We start from the raw sequence: 26209 nt of genomic DNA on the forward strand, positions 1-26209 counted from the left end.
CAATACCTTGATAGCCACTGAAAAATGATCTGATGTCTTTTGTCAGCCGGATGATGCATTGTTTTCACATTGTTAAACAATAATTGTTTATGCTGACCATGACGCAAGGTTGACAGTAAAACACCACACTGCACCGAGTCGCAGACAATCGACGATTTGTGTGGTTGTTTGCCAACAATAAACAGCACAGCCGAATTCGAAGGTCTGAAAGTTCTGCAGCCGCTGATGTTGTCAAGTGAGAGATTTCGAAATTGATGGTGAGGAATGTTCCTGGCATCAACAAAGCCCCGGATACATCTTTTGGACAGGTTTGAGACGTCAATGCATAAATTCCTGTATTCACTGTTCCTCTCATATCATAGGCTCAGGGTAAGCTGATTGAGAGAGCGTATGCTTGGGCATTTTGGTGATCGACAGTAACTTTTTCCTTTTTTTAGCACTCGGAAGAACAAAAAGCAAGAACAGGACGGCTTGAGAACCCGTGACGACGGATCTGTTTTAAAGTGATAGCTTTCTTTAACTATTTCGCCTACTTTTGATCGATGTCGGTTAATCTCGCACAATTAATGCTGGGAGGAGAGTCAATTTGGGTCACTATGCATGTGCTGGCTGCTGCATGCCAAGCAGACAGCATGGGTCACTGGGTTTGTCTTACTGGATAGATCCTCTAACTGGTAACTTCACCACCGCGTATGTATGATTCGTATCCACCCATTCTTGGCCAGTCCCGCAGAATGGATGTGCCAAGAAGATATAAGGGGTACGAGCCTTAAATAGTTACTTCGCCCACTTTGGATGAACGTAGGCCGGTATCGCACAATAAAAACTGCGAGGAGAGAGACAGCTCTGGCGCGGAGGTGGAGAGCAAGACGGCTGATTTGTTGGCGTGCGCGCGGATTACGTCACGCACTAGGGATGAGGAGGTGAGGATGGCGTGCGCCATTTGCGAGCACCCCATCCACGAGAGACTCCTACGCGTCGACCGCGTCCGCTTGATGGATAGACATTGCAACAAAGTTGCAGCCATGGAAGATACTAGGGGTAATGGTGGTTGCTACGGAGTTCCAAGTAGTGTGCAGTGCTTACAAGGCATACTGTGTTGTGGCATCGTTCGGCATTGGGGGTGGCAGGGGAATGGCCGCTTCATGTGTCTGCTGTGTCCATGAAGTTTCGTGATTCACGAATGGCGTGGGTACATACACCATTTTACAAAAAAAGAAGAAAGAAGGCTGTGGCTGACTCTGACAATCACCGTCGATAATTTCTACCACATATCTTTTGTTTCTGGATGTCAGATATTGCGATGCTAATCTAGAGCTGAATGAGGAACTAAGATGAAGTAGAGAGACTCGGTGCAAGGTTTAAGCAAGAAGCTAACTCTTCAAGATGAGCTGATGTCGTTCGGCAAAACGTGGTACGTGGTCTGGGCGATGGCAGAGAAGCTAGATGGTTTCCGGGAGAGATGCCTTGTGCGCGCTCGTGATGCTTCAACTGTAATATAGATCGTGTCGGGACGAAGTATAGCCTCGGGTGACTGGGAGTGGCAGCCAATCACACATTTCCAGGAAGGTCTACACTAATCCACAGAGCCTGATTGCGAACATTTCGGATGGTACATAGGCTTGTTTTACTAGCGTTGGTCAGAGAGGACAAGCTGTACCGCAGGAAGCTTAGAAAAACCGGCCTATTTATTTACAGTGTAGCGCCCATGGACATTATTTGTTTTTTGTTTTTTGTGCAAAGAACTTGAAGGAGTGACACATACCGTGAGCCACTTCGTCGTATACAACATATTGAGGTTTCGCGAGAGGTCTCTATATGTAATGATGCCCAAAAATTCTTGATGTCCAAACTAGGTCATCAAAGAGACCAACTAGTGGGAACTTAAACAGCGTTAAGCTGCACTACACCGCCTGAAGGACGCCGCGGCGCGTGTAGTGCGAAAGAGAGAGAGAGAGAGAGAAACGAAAAGGGAAATGCCGAGAGGTTAACCAAGGACGTGTTCAGTTGGCTACCCTGCATTTTTGTGAAGGGGGAAAAGGGAAGAATAGATAAGAAGGAGATAGAATAAAAAAATTAGGAGGACGCTTAGGCTTCGCCCTTAAGATTGGAACGCGACAGCATTCAAAGATCTCCGACTGCTTACCACGCTTTCCGGCAATTAGAGCGTATGTAACAGTAACGTTTACCGGGAAACACTGTCCGCGAACGCTATGCACGAAGGTGGACTTTCTGGTACAAACGCGGCCTCTTGCGTTTGCCGCGATGCCGCGGAGGTGTGCGCCATCTGAAGGTATTGCAAAGAACCGGGTGCGCCACTCCGTGGGCCCCCAAGATACTGGCGCGCCGGCGCGCGCAAATGGCGGATGCCATTGCCGGTCTATGTATGGTAGAAATGCTGGAAAAGGGGTTTCTTTGAGATTTCGCTTAACAGAATTATGTTTTCTCGTATAGTCAAATTAGCAACCTACGCTATCGTGTCTGTAGGTTGCGTGAAATTCGTACTTTACGATTTTCCCACGTATTTTTGCTTCCTTGCGGCACATGGGCGGCTTGGGTATGGCTTGTTCGAAACTCTTTTTTTTTGTCGAAACGATGTCCGACGCCGACGCGGGATGCCAACGCGGGATTTTTTGCGCCCCGGGACCCTTACAGCTCTCGCGTGAATAAAGAGTTAGCCATTCGGTCAGTCGCAGAAGAATGCCCGCTGTCACAAGCGCTCGTACAGTTCAGTAGCCTTCAAGAAGTTCAGAGGGGAGTTTGGGGCCTTTCGCATGAAATAATGCACAGGCCGTGGTTACAGGATCTTTTTCTCCGAGAGCACTCTATTATCTAATAGGCTGAGTTTAGCTTGTAGAGTACGTCGTTGAGCGCCAAAAGATGGGCAATCACACACGGGCTCTATAGTCCCATCGCACAAGCACAAATTGCATGCTGCACTATTGGCCATCTCTATTCGGAATGTATAGGAAGTTTTAAATGCGACGCCCAACGACACGCGACACAATGAAGTTTCGCGGAGAGAAAGTCCTGGTGGCAGGCGAAGTCGCAAGTGAGATTCGAGAGAGCGCAAGTTTGTGTTGGTAAAACCCGATGAAACCCATCGTAGAATAGTGATGTGGCGAGCAAGTGAGTGAAGTTGCCATGCAGCATCCGTTCTTGAGAGGGTATAGGCACCCGCTGATGTTTTTGATGAGCTGAGCAAGCTGCTTCATCAGCGCTGTCGCTGCCGATAATTTCGCAGTGGCTCGGCAACCATTGAAATACGATGTCGTGTTCTCTCTCGACCGCGCGGTGATGAGTGTGCCCCTTTTCATACTCTAATTTCTCCTGCAACTCATGACGTAGGGCAAACTGCACAGTTTGAAGCGCGGCTTTCGAATCGCAGAAAATGGACCAACGATTTGTTCTGTTCTGCCAAGTTCTGTTGCTGTAATGCAGATAGAGGGGTCAAGGGGCCTAACACACACACACACACACACACACACACACACACACACACACACACACACACACACACACACACACACACACACACGCACACGCACACGCACACGCACACGCACACACGCACACACGCACACGCACACACGCACACGCACACACGCACACGCACACGCACACACGCACACGCACACACGCACACGCACACACGCACACGCACACGCACACACACACACACACACACACAAAACACAGACACACACACAAAGGAAGGGCTGTAGTCGGGTACAACTTTAGAAAAAAGGGGAGGCCCCGCCTAGGTGACCGAAGCGTGACAGCCGATTGCCTCCACGATTAAAATAGTCCCGCTCAAGAAATCGTGCTTCTAAAACCCGTAATTCTCGGCATAAATAAAGACTTTTGTGTTTTGATGACTGGTTTGGTATAGCTCTCGTGATTGGGATGCTACAGCACATGCCGAATCACGAAAGAAAATTAACCCCGTGCCTTCTACAACGCTGCCCGTCGTCTGATCTTTAGTTTCATTGCAAGGGACAAACATAGAATGAGCAGCTCGGTATGGCTCTTGCACTGGTTTACACGTACATGGCACATTTACTACTCATTTTCCGAGCTTAAAGTTGTGGGGTCTTCGGGTCTCACAGGAGTACCGACCACCGCGGGTTCGAGCTTAGCGAGCCACAGGGCCGCGTCAGCCGTCAGCCTCTAGCGCCGCTGCGCGCGAGCTCAGGCCACAAGGGGCTACCGAGCGACGCACGCAAAAACACAGTATTGCCCTAAAATGAAGGAAACCGTTTATTGTTTCCAACGGCACCCAACACTGCACAAACGCCCGGTCCCGGGACGGCGGGGAACCAAAGGGGTCCCGCACCAAGGGCGAAAAATACAGCTAGGGGCGCCTGTAGCACGTCGCTGCGAGAGCACAGGCTCAAGCTGGGACGCGCCGCTAGGAAAAGTCCCGGCGGCTATGCTACTAGCTCTGGCGATAACCAATGGGCCAACTCGCGAGAGCTCGGGCAATCTCCTTCGGCTTGGGCCTCCGATAAGTGCGGCTCGGCGTGGTACGACCTCGCGCGAGCACTAGGCACCCGTTCTTCGGCTTAGCGTCGGGATAGGAAACAACACGAGGTACGCGCTCCCCGCACGGGCAAAGGCGCCGTGCGTGAGCTCAATCCTAGTCACAAAGGTGTCGGCGGACGAGATAGAGCATCGTACGTACCGGGTGCTGTCCCAAAGGAGAAGAGAGCTGCTACCGTCACGGCAGTAGCCACGAGGGGCCACTCCCGTGACGTCACCAGCTCCGCCCTCACCCACGAACCATGGCGAGTGGAGCGCCACCGCTAAACTGGTTCGGAGCAAGAACGGCATGGCTTTTTGGATTGCAGACATGGGTGAAATGCGGCCGCGCCATGGCGCGTCGAATTCCCCAAATCCCCACATCCTCCTCTCCTTAATTGCCCCCCTACCAGTCTGGCGAAGAAGCTGGTAGGGGCTAATGCACCAAAGACAACTGAGCCTTTCATGCACTAGCTAATTGCTACCTCAGCCCAGCAAGCACTATGCGTACAAAAAAAAACATACATACAATGATAATGAAAAAATAAAAAAATAATACACTCTAAAATACAAGAAAAATGAGGCCGCGAAGGCGGGAAGAAATCTTGACAAAACAGTCTGCTGCTAGCGCGGGACAATGTCCGGGGGTGCGAAGAGAACGCGGCGCGTAAAGTTCTGTGGCTAGGGCGGTGGCCGAAGTCGCGGGAGTTGCGATCGTGGGCTTGATAGCAGGCCAGTTAACGCAGGAACGGGCTCACCGTTGTTCTATCGGAGTTGCCGGCGAGACCGAGGAGTGTCGCTTTCGTGGTGGTGGTGGTCCCGAACTCCAGGTGGACGGGGCAGGACACTGCCAGGTCAGCTGGCCACGCCGCCGTACGCAGGATGGATGGGCAGCCACAGCGGCGGCTGCAGGGCGTTCGCACGGCGTCGGCGACTGCAGAGCCGAGCTCTTGGCGTGATGTCATAGGGTCCCGTCCACCATCGGTATCCGCGGCGATCCGATGGAGTTGGTGCGGCTCCTTCAGCTTGCTTCAATGAGCAACAGCCCTCACGCACGCACGCCCGCACACACACACGCGCACAACCCTCGTGGCACCGCGCATCACGGTAACCGCGCCTCACTCCTCGCCGTCCGCCATGCCGCCCGTTGGCCACAACGCGCCGCGCCGATCCAGGCGCGAAGCGTCCCTCTCTCCCGCACCAACGAGTCAAGGGCACCACTGTCACCCCCCGCGCTGCCGTCCGCCATGCCGCCCGTTGGCCACAACGCGCCGCGCCGATCCAGGCGCGAAGCGTCCCTCTCTCCCGCACCAACGAGTCAAGGGCACCACTGTCACCCCCCGCGCTGCAGGACACGCCAGGCACCGACCCCCCTCTTGGCAAAAAAAAAAAGCAAGGCAAAAAAAAAACGAAAACGAGAAGAAAAAAACACACACAGAAGAAAACAAGAACGGTCAAAATCTATGTACAAGTAACAAAAAATGAACTACACAACTGTACACTTAAACACAAAAACAATAATTACACTCAGCATGCGTACAAACAAACAAACAAAAAATGCACACTGAACAACACTGCCAACAAGGCTAGAGCTGGGCTGGGGCCAGCTTCTTTTCGTGCACTGGCCGCAAAGAAGCTAACCCACTGAGGCTAAGCAATGTTACTGAGGGCCTTCGGTGGCGGAAAAAGTCCGCCGTCAGGCGCGATATCACACAGGTGACCGTCTCCTCAGGTTGTACCGGTGCGTGGTCCGAATGCGGTCCTTCGCCCCGGGTGTGCCCTGTTGCTTGCGGGTGGTGCCACTGGGCACCGGCGCGAGCTCGTCGGACCGCGACGCAAAGGCTTTCAGGTCGGCGATATGGGCACGGCTGAGTTTTCCCGAAGGGGAATCCTTCAGCAAGTACGCGAGCGGAGACCAAACTTTCTCTACTCGGTACGGACCAAGCCACTTAGGAGCGAGCGAGGCTGAGAACCCCTTGCTCGCGTCGCTAAGAGCGTGGTTGCGCTTCAGGACTAAATCACCTACCTTAAATGAAAGATAGCGATGTTTCCGCTCGTATTGAGCCTTCTGCTGGGCCCTGGCCGAAGTCAAACTCTGCCTTGCTCTACAGAGAGCTCGACAAAGTCTGTCCCGAAGTGCTGAAGCGTACGCAGAACAGTCTGCCGGCGCCTCCTCATCCCCGAGCTGACATTGAATGACACTGGTCACCGGATTTGCCAGCTCCCTTCCAAAATTGAGGAAAGCGGGAGAGAAACCAGTCGAGCGATTCTCGGCGGTTCGGATTGCGAACGCGAGCTCACTCAAGTGGTCTGCCCAATCCTTTTGACTCACGGCAAAGGCCGCCAACATTGGTTTGAGGGTTCTATTGACCCTCTCCGTCAAATTGGACTGGGGATGGTAGGGTGACGTGGTGGAGTGATTAATTCCCAGGGAACGGCACGTAGCACCAAACACCCGAGCAGTGAAATAGGACGCGTTGTCCGTAATTAGTCTTTTCGGAAAGCCGAACCGACAAAAAACTTCCTGTAGCCTCTCCAGCACTGCTCGCGCGGTCACTTTTCGAAGCGGAAACAACTCCACCCACTTCGAAAAATGATCGACGACTACCATCAGGTGTGTGAACCCCTGCTTACTCCTGGGGAAAGGCCCCATAAGATCGCAGGTGGCCACTTGCCACGGACGCTCACTGTCAATTGGTTTCATCAATCCGGGCGGCTTGCCACCCCTTGATTTCACTGTTTGACAGACATGGCAGGAACGGCAATAGCGAAAAATGTCACGCTTTATGCCAGGCCAGGTCACAGTTTGGCTTAGTTTCGCAAAAACTTTCGAGCCACTCAAATGACCGGCCAAGGGTACGTCATGAGATGATCGCAACAGTGCGCTTCTCAGACTCTTGGGGATAACCACCTTAAACGGGTCCACAGCCTCGTCATCGGTGGCTATGTATTTCAGCAGGAGCCCATCGTGATCCAGCAAATATGAATCCGCGGGGGACCCAGCGACACACGCTGGTTCCGGCCCCCCTGCGCCCGCCGCACTACCAGCAGCGTCTCGGCGCTCCGTCTCCCTGAGACCGTCGCTCACTCCGCGACAAAACGAATCAATTTGCTGGGCCTTCAGTAACTCTTGCCTGCTGAATGCGATTCCAATTCTCCCAAAGGGGAGTCTGGTCTCGTCCCCACTCAGGACTGCAGCCAACGGCGTTGTAGGTTCGCTTTCGAGAAGCTCCCCTGCTCGCTCGTTTTGCGGCGCGCTGCTTGCCTGGAGAGCGGAATGACAGGTTTGCCCGCTTGCGGACTCGCCTCTCTCTGCGCTCGTTTCGCCCCCGACGCTTGCTGGCGCAAAGGCACCGGCAGTGGCTGTAACACCTGGAGGAATGCTCTTGGTGCACAATGGGGCACGGGATAGCGCGTCAGCTACCACGTTAGTGCTCCCCTTTCGATACTGCACTGAAAAGTCATAATGCTGTATCAGGAGAGCCCAGCGCGCCAGCCGGCCCGCAGGCTCACGGAGCCGCATCAGCCAACTGAGCGCACTGTGGTCTGTCTGCACTACGAATTTCGTCCCATCAAGGTACACATCGAACTTACGTAGTGCAAACACGATAGCGAGGCACTCCTTCTCGGTCACGGAATAATTCCTCTCTGCCGGAATCAAGGAGCGGCTGGCAAAGGCCAACGGCTGCAACACACCATCGTATTCCTGTAGGAGGACTGCTCCTAAACCCAGATCGCTCGCGTCGGTCTGGACAACGAACGGTCTGGTCAGGTCGGGGAGTCTGAGCTGCGCTGTCTCCGCAATGGCGCTAGACAGTTGGCGAAAGGCCTGCTGCTGCTCAGGTCCCCACTGCCACTCGGCCGACTTACCCAAGAGCTTGCTCAAGGGTGCCTGCACTCGGGCACAGGACGGAATGAATGACCGGTAAAAGTTGGTCATTCCCAAAAAGCGGCGAAGGCCACGTACGTCCTTGGGCGCGGGGAAATCGAGGATTGCCCGAAGTTTCTCCCGGTCCGGCTCAATGGAGCCTCCGCCCAGCGTAAACCCCAGTAACTGAACTCGGGTTTGCGCTAGTTGGGCTTTCGCAGGATTCAAAGTCATCCCGGCGGCCCTCACCCTCTCGAGCACATCGGCAACATGGGCCAAGTGTTCATCGAAGGTTCGTGAATAAATCACGATGTCGTCGAGGTAGCACATGCAGTATGACCACTTTGCTTCCCCGAGGACGCGGTCCATGAGTCTCTGAAAGGTCGCAGGACCGTTGCATAGACCAAAGGGCATACGAGTAAACTCAAATAACCCTCTGTGGGACGTGAACGCGGTCTTGCACCGGTCACGTTGATCCATCCGGACCTGTAGGTAACCTTTAGAGGCATCCAGCGTAGTAAAGTAGCTCGCACTGCCCAGGGTTCCTACGATGGAGTTAATCGTGGGGAGCGGATAGGCATCCTTACGAGTCACTCCGTTCAGACGGCGGTAGTCTACGCACAGGCGATGACTGCCATCTTTCTTAGGCACCAACACAATTGGAGACGCCCAGGCGCTGTACGAGCGGCGGATAATGTCGGCCGATAGCATCTCGTCCAGCAAGCCATCGATCACCTGCCTCTTGGCTAGGCTGACGGGCCGGGGGTTACACTTCAAAGGAAGCGCGTCTCCAGTTTCGATCGTGTGGCTCGCCAAATCGGTACAGCCAGGTTGATCGGTGAAGAGCTCTTCGTGCTGGCATAACAGTGCCGACAAGCGAGCCTTCTGTGTATCATCCAAATGAACCGCACAGGCGGCCAGAGGATGTGGTGCCCCTTCGTGCCGTGTCGCTCGATCCCAATGGGGACTTTGAGTCGACAAGCGCATAGCGCAGGGGCCTGCCCCCGAATTCTGCGCGCGACGCGGTTCGTGCCGTGCCTCTCGTTCCCAAAGGGGAGTCGCAGCAGGCGAGCGCACAGCTCGAGGGCTTGCCCCCGAACTTGGCGCGCGGCACGTTTCCGACGCCCCATCTGCACAGGCAAGATCGGACGCCGGCGGGCTGATGAACGGCTTTAGCAACGTGAACGGTCCGTCGCGATAGCCGCCATTCGCAATGTCCACAACGATTCCTGTTTTAAGGAGAAAGTCCCTTCCGAGGATCACAGGAACACTGAGCCCGGGGAGATGAACGAAACGCGTGCGTCTCATTCGCTCTCCCCACCTGACAGTCAGCCTTGCGGCGCCCGCCGAATGGGCCACGCCTTTCGCAAGATTGAATGTCGTTCGGCAATCCCGCAAGCGCACTGAGTGCTTCTGCAAGTGGGATAACACCTGTTCGCCGAACAACGAAGCGCTTGCGCCCGTGTCCAGCAGCGCAGGAAATTCGCGGCCGACAATGGTCACCGGAATGAAGGGCGCGTGCGCCCCAGCAACACAACCTGCTCGATACGCCGAGGGGACAAGCAGGGTTTCGGTCACTCGTGCCTTCACGAGTGACCCGCGCTCCCGTTTCCCGACCTCGCAGGAGGCCTGGGCGTGGTGCAGTCCCTTGCTATGTGCCCTCGTTGTTGGCAGCGAAAACAGCGCACTCCGCCGCGGTACCTTTCCCGAGGCGGAGCGGCCTCAGCTCCCTGCCGGGGTCGACTCGCTGCTTGACCAAAGGGCCTGCTATTACGAGCGTCCACCTCTGCGATGCCTTGGGTCGAAGTGCGTCCCTGCGCATGCATTTCGGGCGGTGGTGCAGCACAGGCTGCCCGCCTCCCGTACGTGTAGGGATCTAGAGCGCGCGCGCTCAGCTCCCAAACACACCCGCTTGTAGCCGCAAAGGCAGCTTGGCCGGGTTGTTGCCGTTGGGGGAGGGGCACAGGCCCTCCCCACGCGCAGCGTGGCTCAAGGGCCTCGCTGGCGGGCGGCGGTGGGCGATAGGCTCGCGCGGCGAGAATGTCGCCTTGAATGCGCTTTGCCTCGGCGGCCAATTCTTCCAGATCTCGGAAGCGGCCGCCGCGCAGGTACGCCGAAAAGGTCGGATGTGCCTGCCTGATCACCCGTTCGACGCGTTCCTCGTTCGAAGCATTGGGCTCGGCGATTAAGAAAAGGTCTTGCATCGCGCGTACGTACTCCTGAAGCGACTCGTCAGGAGCTTGTGTACGTAGCTCAAGCTCTCGCCGCAGCCTACTCTGGTAGTCAGCGGGTAGGAATTCGCGCAGGAATGCCACGCGGAACTCCTCGAGGGTTGTTGCACGGTATCCGGAAAGCCGGTACCACCTAGCCGCCGTGTCAGTAAGTGCTACAGGAACGACGCGTTCCAGCACCTCCTGATCCTCCAAACGATTTGCCATCTGGTAGCGTACCAGGGAGTCACAATAATCCCTGGCACTGAGCAGGTCACCGTATCCGCTGTAAGTCGGGACTGCCAACCGTACAGCGGGGTGCGCGCATTTCGGTACAGCCGAAAGCGTCTTAACTGCCCCCGAGAGTGACTGAATCAGTTCAGCGGCGGTTTGCAACAGCGTCTGTGCGCCTGCTCCAAAGGGAACCGTTGGCGCGTTAGCGGCGAGGTCGAGCAAGGGTGAACAGTCCTCCAGCTCGATCAGCGGCGCGGTTTCCACAGGGATACCGGCCGCGGTGCCACCAGCCCCAGAGCAAAACGGGCTCCTAGCGGGGTGCGCCTGCTGTCGTTCACAGCCGCCACTTGAGGCAGCTATACGTGAATTGCTTAGGCCGCTTGCAGCCAGCGTCGACAAAACAGGTGCGCGCTCGAAGGTTGCGCCACTGGGCACAACCGAATGTACTCCAAAGGGAGACGAATGAGCGAAATTCGTGGCTGCAGCATTGTAATCCCCACAGGGGGCCGTGGCAGACCACTGGTTTTGGCTGCTCATTTGAGTAGCAGCCATCGGGCACACGTCGGAGAGGGCTAAGGCCCCGTTTCCGTGCCGCGCTCCGTGAACTCCACAGGGAGCCGATCGAGAGCGCTGCGACATCGCACTGCCTTGCATTCCAAAGGGAGCTGTGGCAGACGAATGTGCTGGTGTGCACTGTTCGGGGAGGGCTCTGGCCCCGTTCCCAAACAACGCTACTGCTCCACTGGGAGCTGGTACGTAGCGCCTCGTGTTGTCGTCCCCACAGGGGGCTGCGACAGGTGAGGGTGCATAAGTCCGCTGCTCAAACGGAGCACTGGCCCCGTTATCGAGCAACGCGGCGTCTGCTCGCGGTAACAAAGGGCAAAAGTCCCCTAACAAATGACAAAGGTCACTCGGCCTAGCAGACATAACGCGGCAAGTATAATATGCAAAGGCGTACTAACTCGGCTAAGCACAGACAAAGGCTTAATGAGCCTTTGAATCCGCGTTGGGCGCCAGTGTGGGGTCTTCGTGTCTCACAGGAGTACCGACCACCGCGGGTTCGAGCTTAGCGAGCCACAGGGCCGCGTCAGCCGTCAGCCTCTAGCGCCGCTGCGCGCGAGCTCAGGCCACAAGGGGCTACCGAGCGACGCACGCAAAAACACAGTATTGCCCTAAAATGAAGGAAACCGTTTATTGTTTCCAACGGCACCCAACACTGCACAAACGCCCGGTCCCGGGACGGCGGGGAACCAAAGGGGTCCCGCACCAAGGGCGAAAAATACAGCTAGGGGCGCCTGTAGCACGTCGCTGCGAGAGCACAGGCTCAAGCTGGGACGCGCCGCTAGGAAAAGTCCCGGCGGCTATGCTACTAGCTCTGGCGATAACCAATGGGCCAACTCGCGAGAGCTCGGGCAATCTCCTTCGGCTTGGGCCTCCGATAAGTGCGGCTCGGCGTGGTACGACCTCGCGCGAGCACTAGGCACCCGTTCTTCGGCTTAGCGTCGGGATAGGAAACAACACGAGGTACGCGCTCCCCGCACGGGCAAAGGCGCCGTGCGTGAGCTCAATCCTAGTCACAAAGGTGTCGGCGGACGAGATAGAGCATCGTACGTACCGGGTGCTGTCCCAAAGGAGAAGAGAGCTGCTACCGTCACGGCAGTAGCCACGAGGGGCCACTCCCGTGACGTCACCAGCTCCGCCCTCACCCACGAACCATGGCGAGTGGAGCGCCACCGCTAAACTGGTTCGGAGCAAGAACGGCATGGCTTTTTGGATTGCAGACATGGGTGAAATGCGGCCGCGCCATGGCGCGTCGAATTCCCCAAATCCCCACAAAGTGAATCATTTGGTACTGAACAAGTACTTAAAAAAAACAATGCATTTATCGCAACCATTATAAACTTGGGGGAGAAGACGGTCGAGGCAGGAAAGGTACAAAAATGCTTCATTCATCGTTTAAATAAATACTCTTGATTTTAAATAGCATAAAATCGATATTTTTTATTTAGTGTTTTCACAAACTTATTTTTAAGAATGTGGTAGGCTTTCTTTTTCACGTTTATTTTTCTTTTCCTTTTTTTTTGCAAGCCAGCAATCTCGCCAGTTCGCGCAAGGCATTCCGTGCGAGTTTTCCGTCATGATGACCAGCGAGGTGACATCGGATAGCGATCGTTTGGTGACGGATGAGCATTGTGCTGCCTCGATGTCCACATCACCAAGGAGCCTTGACAAGAAGAACAAGAGTGGCCACATCCTGAATAGCAATTCACGCAACATGATCCTCTACTGCTACAAGTACATTGGCGTAACAGGGAGCCTGAACGCAGCGTGAAGGACACGACCAAGCTTGTCGCCGAGATGCTCGGTTTCAGCAAAAGCATCGTGTTCAAGGTGAGGAGGGAAATGAAAGCTTCGCATATTTCGGGTGGCAAACTCTCGACGCCCTCGCGAAAGCGCCCACGATATGCGGAGAAAAGAAGACGCAGCACGCAATATGACAGCTTCATGTTGTGCGCGATGAGGTCATGTGTGCACGATTTCTTTCGCCGCAACGAGATACCGATGGTCGAGAAGATAACTAACGAGTTCACGAAGCGTATGGACGTCCCCTCACTGTAGCGGTGTGCTGTGCGTCGCCTGCATGTCGAGATCGGACTCAAGCACAAGAGGAGCCGCAATTCACTGCTTATCGACCGGGACGACATCGCTGAATGATGGAATCACTAATTTCGTGGCGTAAAGCGCTACCGGGCGGAAGGCTGAAAGAGTTTCCTGGTCGAGACATGGGTGACGGCGGGACACACTCAGTCGATCGTGTGGTCAGACACTGTGGTGCAGAAACGCGGACGCCTGTACGCTCGAGCAAATGGCCTGTCGACGAGTCTGAAACAATCGTCTGGAAAAGGCCAGCGCCTGATTGTGACGCAGATCGGCAGCGAGGATGCCTTCGTCGACGGTTGCTTGAATGTATTCCGCGGCGAAAAAACAGTCGACTATCACGAAGAAATGGACGGCAATCGCTTCGGGGGGGGGGGGGGGGGGGATGTGGTGGTGGTGGTGGTGGTGAATTGTAGCAACAGGCGGGTTTAGCCTGGCGAACAAGGCCGGCAATTGCTCCGCCCGAGCGTCTCGCACGCTACCGCTGATGGGTTTCACCATATGTCCATCAACCCAGTCTCTCTTAAGAATTCGATCAGGAGACGTGAAGTTTCTTTGCGGGCCATCACTGATCCCTCGGGAAATATAAGGTGTTGCAGGCGCGCATGTGGAAGGTCCTTGTTTTGCAAATTCTTCAGGAGAGTGTCTCTTGCATCTTGGAATTGCTGGCAGGACCACAAAAAGTGCTCAATGTTTCCTGTCTCGTTGCATGCCGTACAGTTCGGAGAATTTATTCGCCCCGTTTTAAATAACCAGGCCGGTGTTAAATTAAATCCCCGGGGGGGGATTTAATGACGTTCTCATGAAGTTACCAGCAGGTAGCGTCATTGTTTTGGAGAATACACCTTACCATACCCGGCGAGAAGAGAAATTGCCGATGACGGCTTCGAAGAAGGAAAGAATACAGGAGTGGCTCAGAAGCAAAAACATCGCCTACAGTGAAATGCCGGAGAAGAAGCAGCTGCCGCAGTCATGCCATAACCATTGTTTAATTAAGCGTCAGACAGGAAATAACACCCCACTGCACAATGTTATTCGTGTTGAAAATTTGTACCAGCATATGTGATCGGCAGCGAAACCATATGTTTAATAAGACTGGAAGCGTGAAAAATGCATCAGCATAGCAAGGTGCTGTTTCACAATATGGCAACCTTTCATGTGCACTTCTGGCGAGCTGCCGCATGCACCAATGCACAAACATGAACAGGGGGGTAAGAAGCAAAGTTACTCTGCGACCCACGTGATGCTCTTAAGAAACTGCATCTTAAACTCTATGTTTTTATAGTAGATGGAAATTTGTTTATTGCAAGTTGGTTAATCACATTGCGGCAAGAAGAAAATAAGCAAGGACAGAAAACCGAGCGAGTAGGCAGATTGAGAAGACGAGGTGGACCATTGACAAAGGCTTTAATGAGATGGAAGAGACCTGCCCTACTGTGTTCAGGAGTTGGTGCTTTTTATGAGATGGGTTAATGAAAATGGGCAAAAAGACTGCTGAAAGAAAGCTTACAAAAACAAATGATAATATATAATAAAAGGGCATAAACAAGAGAGAGCGGAAACACGCACGGAAGCAGGCGCATATTCACGCACGAACGGGAAAACTATGAAAATCTAAAATATAAAGAAATGGGGGAAATAAAAAAATAGACAAACGCAAGAAAACAACCATACACATTTACAAACAGACGCGGATAGAGGTATTAGGGGGGCATTCACATGCTGCTGTGCCTATCTTGTCGTATGTTTTTTCTTTCTTTTTTCACCATTCGCTTAACACTGTCTTAGGAATTTTTAATAGCAGCACATCACGAGAATCGGAAAGTAGCACGGATCTGTGTTGCGGGAAACCACATCGAGCGCTGGCAGCACACCTTATGCAACAGCACCCATTCTACAGCTTGCGCGTGCAGTCAGCACAGATGGACAGCAATCAATCGACGGTGCTACCCAACGCAACAACACCGCCGCTTGACGCTCGTCTATCTCACTGCTGACAACGATCGTTCACGCTAAGTTCGCGGGAACAAATCTTTACGTTGGAGACTGGTTTCGCAAATATTTTCTGTTGATACACTCGTAGGTTTGTTTAATGGCGCACGCTTTTCTGATTTCTCCCGAGAATGGTTTTGCTCCCTTACTTCACTCCGTCCGACATTTTAGTCGGACGGAGTGAAGCGACACAGCGACATCGCAGCGACACAGTACACGAACACACCAGCCGCTGAAAGTAGGCACTAGACTTTGGCGAACTTCCCTCGACGTAACTTCACTCGGGGAGCGAAATAAAACAACATCGAACAAATCCGCAGGATGTGCGCTTGTAGCGGTGTGGTCTCCGCAGGATCCTGTTTTCAGGTGAAGCGTCAGCGATGCTCACTGCATTGTTTCTTCGCCGTATCACGGCTCAGAATAAACACATGCGGCACACATGGTGCATCGTAAGCTCGCAGTAATATTTGCGGCATGATAGACCATCACAAATAGTTCGGGAATCCGCTCTGACGAGGTGGTGCCGCACACAGTTGACGCGACTTGACCCAGCAGTTCGAAGCGCGGGCGGCCATCTCCGTCGGCGGGGTCACCGGCCGTCCGGCTCATATGACGTCAGTCCAGAGTGTGCGGCCATTGGTAGATGCTCGTGCTCATCCGCCTTTGAGGAGCAAATGCCGCTTTTTTTCTAAAGTTGTACCCGACTTTATTTGTGCATCCAGCGAAACGTCCGACCATCATTGCCTCCCGTTTTGAGAACGACGATAATGGCTTCGCGTGGCATGCTGTCGTAAGGTCCGTTGAGATCGAGCTAGAAAGCAACGCAGAGACGTTCTCAGCCTTTGCTGTACATAAGAGAAACAAGGCATAGGGCTCAGATTTCAAACGCGCGCATAGTTATAACACACAGAGGGGCACGTTTTTTCTCTTTAAAATCGTTAAAAATATAATTTGCACTTACCAGTGCTCTGTTATTGCTGAAATTTCGCAGAAATATCCCATTTTGCGGGTTGAATCGTTCAATGTAGCACTTCGCATGGTTACTTGTCTGGTTTTTAAGAAATAAGTGACAATTTGCTTTTACCTGCGTCTCTCGGTTGCAGCTCTGAGCGATTAATCAAGTATCGAAGGTCCCGCTTAGCTTTATTGCAGGTGTTAGAAATGACATAACCGCCATGTTTTAAGCATCAGTCGCTGCAATGTGCGAGAATAAAGGAAAATTCAGAGTCTCTCCTTGATGAACAATGCTAGTAACGGTGCTCAGTGCTATACTGAAAGATACGCACCATAAAACTGCGATTTTTGTGCGAATGTTGAGCAAGGGGAGACCATCTGAACCCATTAAATGCCTTTTTCTGCTATTTGGGAGGAAGACTACACATATCAGCACAACCTCCTACAGAATCTTGACAAAGCGAGGTGCCATGGTAAAGGTCAAGTTTTCTAGACATCGTCTATTTTCTTATTTCTACTTGTCTCTTTGTTGGTCTTCTAATCATACTCACTACCGTCTTCACCGCGATATTATTATTATTATTATTATTATTATTATTATTATTATTATTATTATTATTATTATTATTATTATTATTATTATTATTATATGTAATAGGAGTAAGAGCAGTGGCATAGGAAGCAGTCAGGAAGCCAGCAGTTTGTCAGCCTTCACGGATCAGGCGTTCAGTAAAGGAATTGTGCGGTCACTCTTCTATTTTATTTGTTCCTCGTTTGCTTGTTCGGCCTTCGAACCGGACATCATCTTCAAAGGCTATGCAGATCGATTCGATCGCAGAAGCTTGGCTTCTCTGATCGGCCCGTACACGACCCAAGATGTATTCTCAGAGCCACGATGACGGTGGCTTAACGATGCGGGAGTGCGCGTGCCCATGCCTCCAAAGCCCTCCGGAATTTGGGGCGAGCATGCGGTCAACGTACACTACACCTCTCTTATGGAAAGCATGCGTAGATGGCGCTAACGCGGATAAGTGAAGGAAGCGATGCTCGTGGAAAATTCATGAAAGAAGAGGGCCCTCGTCTCATTTGTCAGGAGGCTGGGTCTTCCTCCGCATATAGAGATCAATCTTTCCACGCACAGCCACGCGCGCCTTAGCGCGCCGGCGCACCTCGTTCGTCGAACTCAGCGAGCGAGGCCTCGTCTGGTAGGCCAGTCCGATGTCGTTCCGACCACCACATTCTCCAGTGTGTACGCGTGCATGATCGGGGCCTCAAACCACCGAAGTCAAACTCGATCGCGCTTCCACCAGCCTGCGGCTTCGCTTTTGATGCCTGCGGAGCGGCCTCGAAGAGAGGTCAGGGTGAGCCTTTCAAATCCAGCGTCCACGTCGAGCCCGGCGTTCCGTAAGGCAGGGTTGACTGTCTGCACCAGGGACGAAAACGTATAGGAATGGTAGTACGACTCAATAAGGAAGGCCGCGGTCTGTCGGAGAGAAAGTCACGCGCCGATGGCTCGCTGCGGGTGCTAAGCTTGGATTCACTGCACCCTCTAGTGCTTCCCGACAAGCCGGAGTGACTCCCCTCCCCTCAACCCCAACCGCCCTCCCACAGTTATTCCCTTTAGTCCTCCGCCCCTTCTCCTGCCTTCCCGGCGCTGCCGCGAGGAATGCGTAAACATGACAGATCGAAGAAGGCGCAAACATGACAAGATCGACCTCACGCACGCAGTTCCTTCGACCGTGTGCTTCTTCTTGGTCTTCGCCCCTTGTCACGCTTCTTTTTTTTTTCTTCTCTCCACTCCTCCTTGAGTGGCGCTGTTGGTCGATGACGCTGAATAATTCATGAAGTCCTTTGTACTTTCAAAAGTTTCTGGATCCCGGTTTTCACGGTTGACCGCCGTGCCAGCGACAGCAGCTGCTGAGGCGCAAAAAAATAAAAGTAAGATAATAATAAAGAAGTAATAATAATAATAAAGAGAGAGAGAGAAACCTAATGTTTGGGCGCCTGGGGCTCCCGATTCATTGTCCTCTCGCAGTTCTTTCGTGTGTTTGACCGAAAAACAGGTAGTTTGGCTGTGTGGTGAGGTCAAATAAGATTAGCCGGATTCATGTATCGCAGTGTCCCGTAACAACTTTAGCGTGCGAGCGAGCGCCTCCTTGGGGGAAACATGCCTCACCTCGAGAGGTCAAGGTCGTCGCCAAGGGTACGTCATATCGAACCGATGTTCTGAAGCACGGCTGTATCGAAAGAGAAAGCGGCGTCTGGAGCACGCGTGTTCTGGCAATACCGGCGTGCCGAGAACAGGGTTTTGAAAATTCGGTGCGCATCGAATCAGATAAAGTGGAGGCTACAGGCAAGAAAAGTTGGCGGTGAGAAATATTGTCGCTATACCTTTAACACAGATCAAAGTGGCGAGATAATACTGGCTCGAAAAAAAAAAACAAGAAAGAACGTACAGACCAAATCCGGTTATACCAAACGCAGCTGTCCAGATCAATAGCGAGAACTTATAGACACCAAGAACTTTGTGTGTTGCCAGAACCGGAATACCAGAATAAGTACTTGTCCAAACTCTCGAGTTAAGCATAACCATCCAGACAAAATTCACGTTAACGGAACCTCCTTTCCTTGTGGTGGTTTATTTGTTTTCTTTTCGTTCTACAGCAGAGCAAAAGCTGACCCCTTTTGGCAGAAAGATAAACGGTGTGTGTAAGAGCCGGTAGACGAAGCCGCCCTTCTCCTCGATTTCTTATACCATCCCTTCGTAAACCAGCACGCACTTAAAGGCAGCGTGCTTAACTGAGATATCACTGTCACGTCAGTTCTGAACGTGTTTAGCAGCACCACCCGAAGTTCAATGCTGACCAAGCGGTACTGACCATACAATCCTAAGAAGAGTGTTGTCATCCGGACGACAGTGTTGTCATCCAGTTCAGCTGGAGTATGTCAGAGACTACTCGTCAGTTTTAAAGAAAAAGCATCTACCTACAACCTCGCCGAAGGAGAGGAACTCCTTCTTTAGCGCCAGGTAGCGCAGGAAACATTAGCTTGTTTGAGCACACATACTGCCCACCGTACGCGACGGCAACACCGCATCGATGGTCGACGTCGTTATTGGAAGTTTCGGTCCCATAAAGACGAACAAAACCACGAGGCGGGAAGCCTGGCGGCACGCTGGTATATGATGAAGAGGAAGGCATGTACTCGTTGTCTCTATTACTATATGTTCTTGTCCCTTTTTTCCTCTTTTTTCGAGCAGGCCGGAAAAGGAAACGGCCGCTGGGAGGAATTGCACATGAATGACCTACCTCTATCTTATGAACGAAGCGTGACTTCTTCCTGCCCTCCGCTTTACGCGTTCGAAGAGAGTAGGGAAAAAAAAATGAAGTCCCGAATGGGTGTATACCGTGTAACTAGGAAAACGTTTCCCATTAAGGCGCACGGTAGGGAGTCGGCGCGGATGACGTAACTGCTGGCCGTGACTGGCGGCGCTGCCCCTTTATGTAATACGAGACACGCGCGTGCAACTGTGGTCCACGGATGGACGGACGTTCGTCAGGGAGGGCGTTGTCGTTGTTCGTTCCGGACGCCATGTTGTCGGAGACTCGGTAGGCGTATGCTTTCACGGCACGAGCTTCGAACCTACGAATCAGCTCGCGGGAATTGCTTTCTTTTGTCATTTTCTTTGTCTCGCATTTTCTTTTCTCGCTCGCTATCGGTTATCCACTCTGCCTTGCGGAGTAACCCAGTGCTCTTGAGACGGACTGCAGACGTGAACTAACTGTGGATGCAAGTGATGAAGTTCAGTACACCCAAGAAATGTTCATTCCGCACGGATGCCCGCGAACAGGGCAGTGACAGCAGATAGCGATGCAATTGAGGCGCCGAGCAAGCACAGCCAGTCAGTGCGAATGAAAGGCTTTCTGGTCGAAATCAGTATGCCTGGACTGCAAACTAGCTGCGTGTTGCAGGCGATATAGATTAACATTGTGTTTATACACGTATTTCCCCCCGCATCGGTTACTTTAGAGCTACATGCTGCATCCAACATGAGTGGAACGCGCACAAGGACTTCGGCCCCAACATGCACGCTGACAATATTCGACCGCTTGCGTAGCTAACAACAAAACATATTGCGCAGTACGCTTACCTTTTTCACGAGCGTAGTTGGCTGAGAGACGAGATGCCGCGTGCACAACGATTAGCTGCCGTCAACCATTGTTTAAGTAATTTCTGCAATGTTCCAGTTCGACGGGACGCATATATGTGGCGCGCGAAGGTGGTTTCTAAGATGTTTTGGCGGCGTATTCTGCGACGATCACTTCCTGCGATAGCTTCGCCTGCGCGAGAGTATCGCCGTCAGGCTTGCGCTGATTGGCTGGTTGCGCAAAATCAGATGAGCTGATTGAGTACTACGTCACGCGAAGGCGATAGTGTCACCCGTAGCGATCGTCGCATAATGCGTTCCCAGCAGACGACGTATAGTGAGACGTTGAGACCGGTCACACTCTTGCAACCAGCATCATCTGTGAGACACAGGACGAAGTCGTACGAAACATTCGGCCGGCGTTGCCCGAAACGTGCGACCGGAAACTTCCGAGCCGGGTTGCAGCGGCCTTCCTCTATTGCATTAGTGGCCGACCGCCCCGTAACGCGCGTGCGTGCGCTCTGGGGCTCGTTTATCCGGCTAGCTGCAAACGTGCTTCCGAACACTGACGTGTGCCAATTACGCGCGCGAAGGGGGCGAGCAACTACCTCGGCGTCAAACGCGCCGCCGCTGCAACGCCGCTCTCGTTCTTTTTTGCGCGCCCTCTTTTAAAACGAAAACCCTCTCGCGCGCTCTGTCGGCCCCTCCCACGCCTCTCTCCCGCGCTTTGCGTACAGCTTTGAGCTAAGGTACTTCCGACACGCCGCTTTTTTTTCTTTCATTCCTCTGCTTTGAAGCTGTAAAACGAGGCGGAACGGAACGTCGGTGCGATAAGGCGTCGTTCGCGGGACGCTTCTCGGTGCATGCGCCTCGCTTGGCCGTATAAACCGCCTCCCGCGCGTGCGTGCCTGCATACGCATTTCATGCTTTACTTGTTTTTGAAGTGTTTGTCGTAGTTCTACAGCGGCTCGAGAGCAAAGTTCGGCAGTCATTTGTAAATGGCTTCGCCGGATTTCGGCCCTCTTCCCTGACGTTCGCGTTTACTTTGCCACCCGTTCTCGCGGGTCTTCAGTTAGCAGGTTTGCAAATAGCTATTACAACCACGTTTGTTACCGTATTGTACATACTTTTCTTTTCTGCCTTATGTCTTGGGGGTTTAGGGTTTTTCTTTTTATGCGCATGGAAAGAAAAGCACGCGTGTATGGGCTCTGTAATTAGGCAGTGAGTCAAATTTCGCTTATTTATAAATACTCTCATAGTATTTGGAAGAGCTGAAACGGTTAGTTAAATTTATTGTAACGAGAACATTGTTTTCCGGTTTACGGGCCCATGGCAATTAAACAAACGCGATTTTTCACCTTGACAGTACATTAACACAAACAATATGAAACTTCAGGTATAAATTTATAATTCTCCTTCTTGTTTAGGCAAGTATATATCTCCTTTATAAATTTGACCCAAAAGCTGCACACAAGGAAGAAAGTGAGCTCTCTGAGCAAAGGCTAATCTCTTGAGGCTCCTGCACGCAAGCACAATGCTTTCGTCTCCCCCCCCCCCTCCTTTTTTTTCTTTCTTTTTAGTTTTCGTGGTATCTGCCACACTAGCCTATGAGCGAACAAGTTAGGTACGTTGCCCGTTCCATTTGTTACTCTTTTACCTTTGCAACACAGGTACTAACAACAATTCTTCGCTCGCGTTCACTCCATTGTAGTATTAACATCACTCAACGCGTCTCTTGTTTCTGTATGTAGAAATCACAGAGCCCGGATTCGGCCTAACACGACACGAAAAAGCTCAGCGAGATTACAGCAGGCGCTATTAACTATCGATGCGCTGCTTCGCGCCTCCGCGGGGCGATAGGCGTGCTTTCTGGCTTTTATCGTATACCTTGCGATGATCGCCTCCCCAGCAAACGCACATGTATAGAAACGCGGGGGAAAAGCGCGAACGTCAGCGTTATAAGCAGCACCATAACGCGCGGGCTGTAATCCAGCCGCACTTCCTCGAGACCAACCGGTTTCTGGGAACATTTGTTTCCTTATCTTTCAGCATTTTTTTGGAGAAAGCCAGCAGCAGGAAGCTCCAAAAGAAAGTGTAATGGTTGGAAGCGGCCGTAAGTATCGGGCGGAATAACGTCTCTGCCAGACAGGCCATCTACGTTTCAGCACCACTGCCGTCCATTGTGGAGCGGCTGCCGACTTTTGATGCGTGTTGATGACTTTTCGCGACCGGTGGGATTGGAAGAGAAAAAGAATGTATATATATAGCGTGTGCGTGTATGTGTGTATGTGTGTAAAAGGGATGGTAAGCGAGAGCGGGCAGTCAGCGGCCAGCGAGTCAGCGGCGGCGATGGACGTTGGTGCCTCTGCTACGGACGAAGATCGCGCGTCGTTGGAAGCCGATGACGCGGCACCTCGCCAAGTGCAGTCGTGCCGGCCCCATCTGCGCGCCGCCATTCGTACCAAGTGGGGAGCCGATCGCCGACGCCGCCCTGGTGCACGGTTCGCCCGAAGTCGCTCCGTTTTCCCTCGAGTGCCGGGTGGGTGGGGTCCCGCCAAAGTCGGAAACAAGTGGCGAATTAAGTCAGTGGTCGGCACCGCAATGAACCGCTTGCTTGGCGCGCGCGTTGTGGCTACGGCTGCGGCCGCGGTTCCCCACAAGCGTCGCGGCAGAAGTGGGCTGTCCGCGGCTAACTGTCCTTTCCTTTCTTGCTAGCTCTCACCATTTTCCTGCCTCATTCGCGACGCTGCCGTCTCCATCAGGGCTGCACTGCTGACCACTACCGTGCCATAGAAGGGGAAGTGTCCTTTATTTTCGTTTTTTTTCTTTCTTTAGTGTTTCTAAAGCGGTGGTCGTGTCAAGCCATGTTGAACGGAAAGAGAAAGGCGAGCCTGGAAATCCTTCGCGGCGTACACAGCTCAGGATTCGTCATTGTGAGCTTTCCTTCGGCCAAACAGGGCTTTATGTTCTTTTTTGAAATATTTGGTTTCAAAGACGAATGTTTCACGGAAAACGCCAGTGGTAGTCGGCGCTCAGAGTTCCGTCAGCTGTCTCCATTGCTTTCATATCTGACAGTCCTTGCTGCAGAACTTGGCTATGCTTCTAATGTTCAGTTACGTGGGGTGACATCGGTAGAAACGGGGGCGCCTAAAAAGAAAAAAAAAGAGAATTGCATACGTTGGTTTCTGGCTCATCACTGAATATAGACTTTTAATGATCAGTATTCGCCAAACCAACATTCGTATGAGTTCCTGTTCCTCACATATCAATCTACTATATTGGTCCTGTGTTTAGTCACATTAAACGTATTTAGAAGAAGTAGACGTAAACTTTATGGACACTATCAGTCCTGCGCACAAAAAAAAAAGAGCAAGGAAAGAAATCAAAAGGAGTCCGGCTTCATCGAATGCTTGGTGCCGTCAGCATGGGCACGTTCCTTGAGCTGTTCCCCACCTCTTAGTCTCTTTCTGTTTTCTCTAATGCAGAGTAGCCAATCGTATTTAGCCTGGGTAAACTCCCTACCTTTCCATTATCCCTTCACGTTCTTACTCTAGAGTTCACTATGTAACAGGGAGAGGCGGTCTAGTTGGTGGTCGATATTGGAATGCATCATGTAACCGCGAAAACGACAACGGACGAGGAAAGAAACACACAGGACAGGCGCGGACGTCAGCGGTGCCTGTCCTGTGTGTTTCTTTCCTCGTCCGTTGTCGTTTGCGCGGTGACATGATGCATTCCAAGTTCGCTATGTGTTGCTCTCTCTCTCTCTCTCTCTCGCTGTCGGCGCGTGACACTAGATCTACACAAACGTCGTTACAGGTTTGCGTACTAATTCACAGAATACCTTGGAACTAATAGCTGGAAGCGGTTATCTGTCGCACTGTTCACAGCAATTTAGCCATGTCGAATCGGCACTTATACAGAGCCTTACTAAAGTCATCAAATTTAAACGTTAAATAGACAACTATATTAACTTTAATTGCCAACGTATGAAATCATAAATTCGGTCGAATGAATTATTGTTGATGTTCTAAAGAAGAAAAAAAAAACAACACTTTGATCTACTCTTCTGTCATTGTTGAAATGTGTAAGGCTACGATCTAAAGATGGGTTCGTATAGTTACCATGCACCGGGACAAAGTCTTCCAGATGAGTAAGTGCCTGCGCACTTTGACCGTGACGTCATTAGCAGAAGGCCGACACTGTAATTGGAGAGCATGCTGTTGAAGAAAAAAAAAAAAACAGCCATCGCTCAGCGTCCTCCATTGAAATATATGGGCTGAAGGCCTTCCTGCGTGGCTACAGGGCTCGAAGCGCAAGGGGTTTCTGTTACCTGGGGGTGTTTATTGGAAGCAACTTCCTATATTTGCAGTGCACGTAGCGTGAAGACGTATATTACCAAGAGCATTCCTCCGTTAGACATGCGTGGCAGCACAGATCGCAGCGTCATAAGAGCCTCTATTCGAGATTACTTCGGCGACAACGTATCAGCGGAGCTTGAAGAAAGGCTTGTAACAACTTCGCTGGCAAACTTGGGGCGTCATAAAGAGAGAAGTCGCTTCCAAGTTCGTCTATTTGCGCCCTCACTTGCAAGCTGGTTCCTCCATTTTTTTTTTAAATTTTATTTTACTTTGTGTTTCTTTTGTGCTTTGAAGCTTGAACGGACATCTTCAATATTGCACAAGAGCTCGCGTCCTCGGTCGGCGTACTTCAATTCTGGAAAAAAAAAGAAAGAAGGCAGAAGAAGAAAAAAAAAATAAAATAATGAAACTGCAGACGTCGCAAAGATCCGCACTTTATTTCGTGATCTTTGCGCGCATTAAACGACTTTTACGCGAACTGAAAAAAAAAGAAAAGAATGTCGAGGGAACAAACTCAATGCGGGAGCCTGCGCGACACGTTCTTACAACGTCTGTTTGTTTTTCGGTGCGAGCTTTACTCCTGCTGAGACTTTCATCTTTCTTTTTCTCTCTCAATTTTTTTTTCTCTCGAATTACGTCTCACAGGATGTGCGTTTTGCTTGGAACACGAGTGGCCCTTTGACGCCCAACATAACGACTTACTCCCCTATCTGCTTCCTGACACGTCAAAATGATCCCTCTGGGAGACGCGACTTTTTTTCCCCCCGCTGTTCCGTGAACTGTCGGGCGTGCGCATGTCTTTTTCGCCGTGTTTTTCTTCCGCTCTCAATAGCCGCCGAAGAATAGACGAATAAACAGAATGGCTCATCGAAGCGAAAATGCTTTCCTCTGTTTCTCACCGTGGCCACCATTGCAGCATCAGCTGATCAAATAAAGTATAGCTTATGAAATGGAAGATACCTTCGTATTTATTTGGTATGTTTTTTAGCACTTTGATATACTAAGTATACAACAATGACAACAACGAGAGTATTCCGGCAGAACCCATTTCAATGTGACTGTCGGCGCTATTTCGACTAGCATTCAAGCGTTGTAGCGACAGACCGTATTGCCTAAGACGCCTTTATTTATAATTTGTGGTGGTCATTCAGAGCTTCCCATTCCTTCGGTATCGTTATCATTTGCACATGTCAAGGAAAGCTGGTAATTAGGGCTCCCTTAGGGGACATGTTCAAACTGCAAGGGAGACTCTGTAACCGGTTTT

General features: G+C 51.9%; 1 protein-coding gene and 1 long non-coding RNA gene across 2 annotated transcripts in view; one reads left to right on the forward strand and one right to left on the reverse strand.

The window, feature by feature from the left end:
- LOC135920347 (uncharacterized) overlaps nucleotides 1–21077 on the reverse strand; it is a 304841-nt gene extending 283764 nt beyond the window's left edge. Inside the window, exon 1 of the long non-coding RNA XR_010570231.1 lies at nucleotides 20588–21077. This is a non-coding gene — a long non-coding RNA (uncharacterized lncRNA). The remainder of the gene's footprint in view (nucleotides 1–20587) is intronic.
- The window catches only part of LOC135920033 (lachesin-like), a 126682-nt gene that overhangs the window by 50806 nt on the left and 49667 nt on the right, over nucleotides 1–26209 (forward strand). The window lies entirely within an intron of this gene.

Source organism: Dermacentor albipictus, chromosome 1 (assembly GCF_038994185.2).
Source record: "Dermacentor albipictus isolate Rhodes 1998 colony chromosome 1, USDA_Dalb.pri_finalv2, whole genome shotgun sequence".
NCBI classification, from domain to species: domain Eukaryota; kingdom Metazoa; phylum Arthropoda; class Arachnida; order Ixodida; family Ixodidae; genus Dermacentor; species Dermacentor albipictus.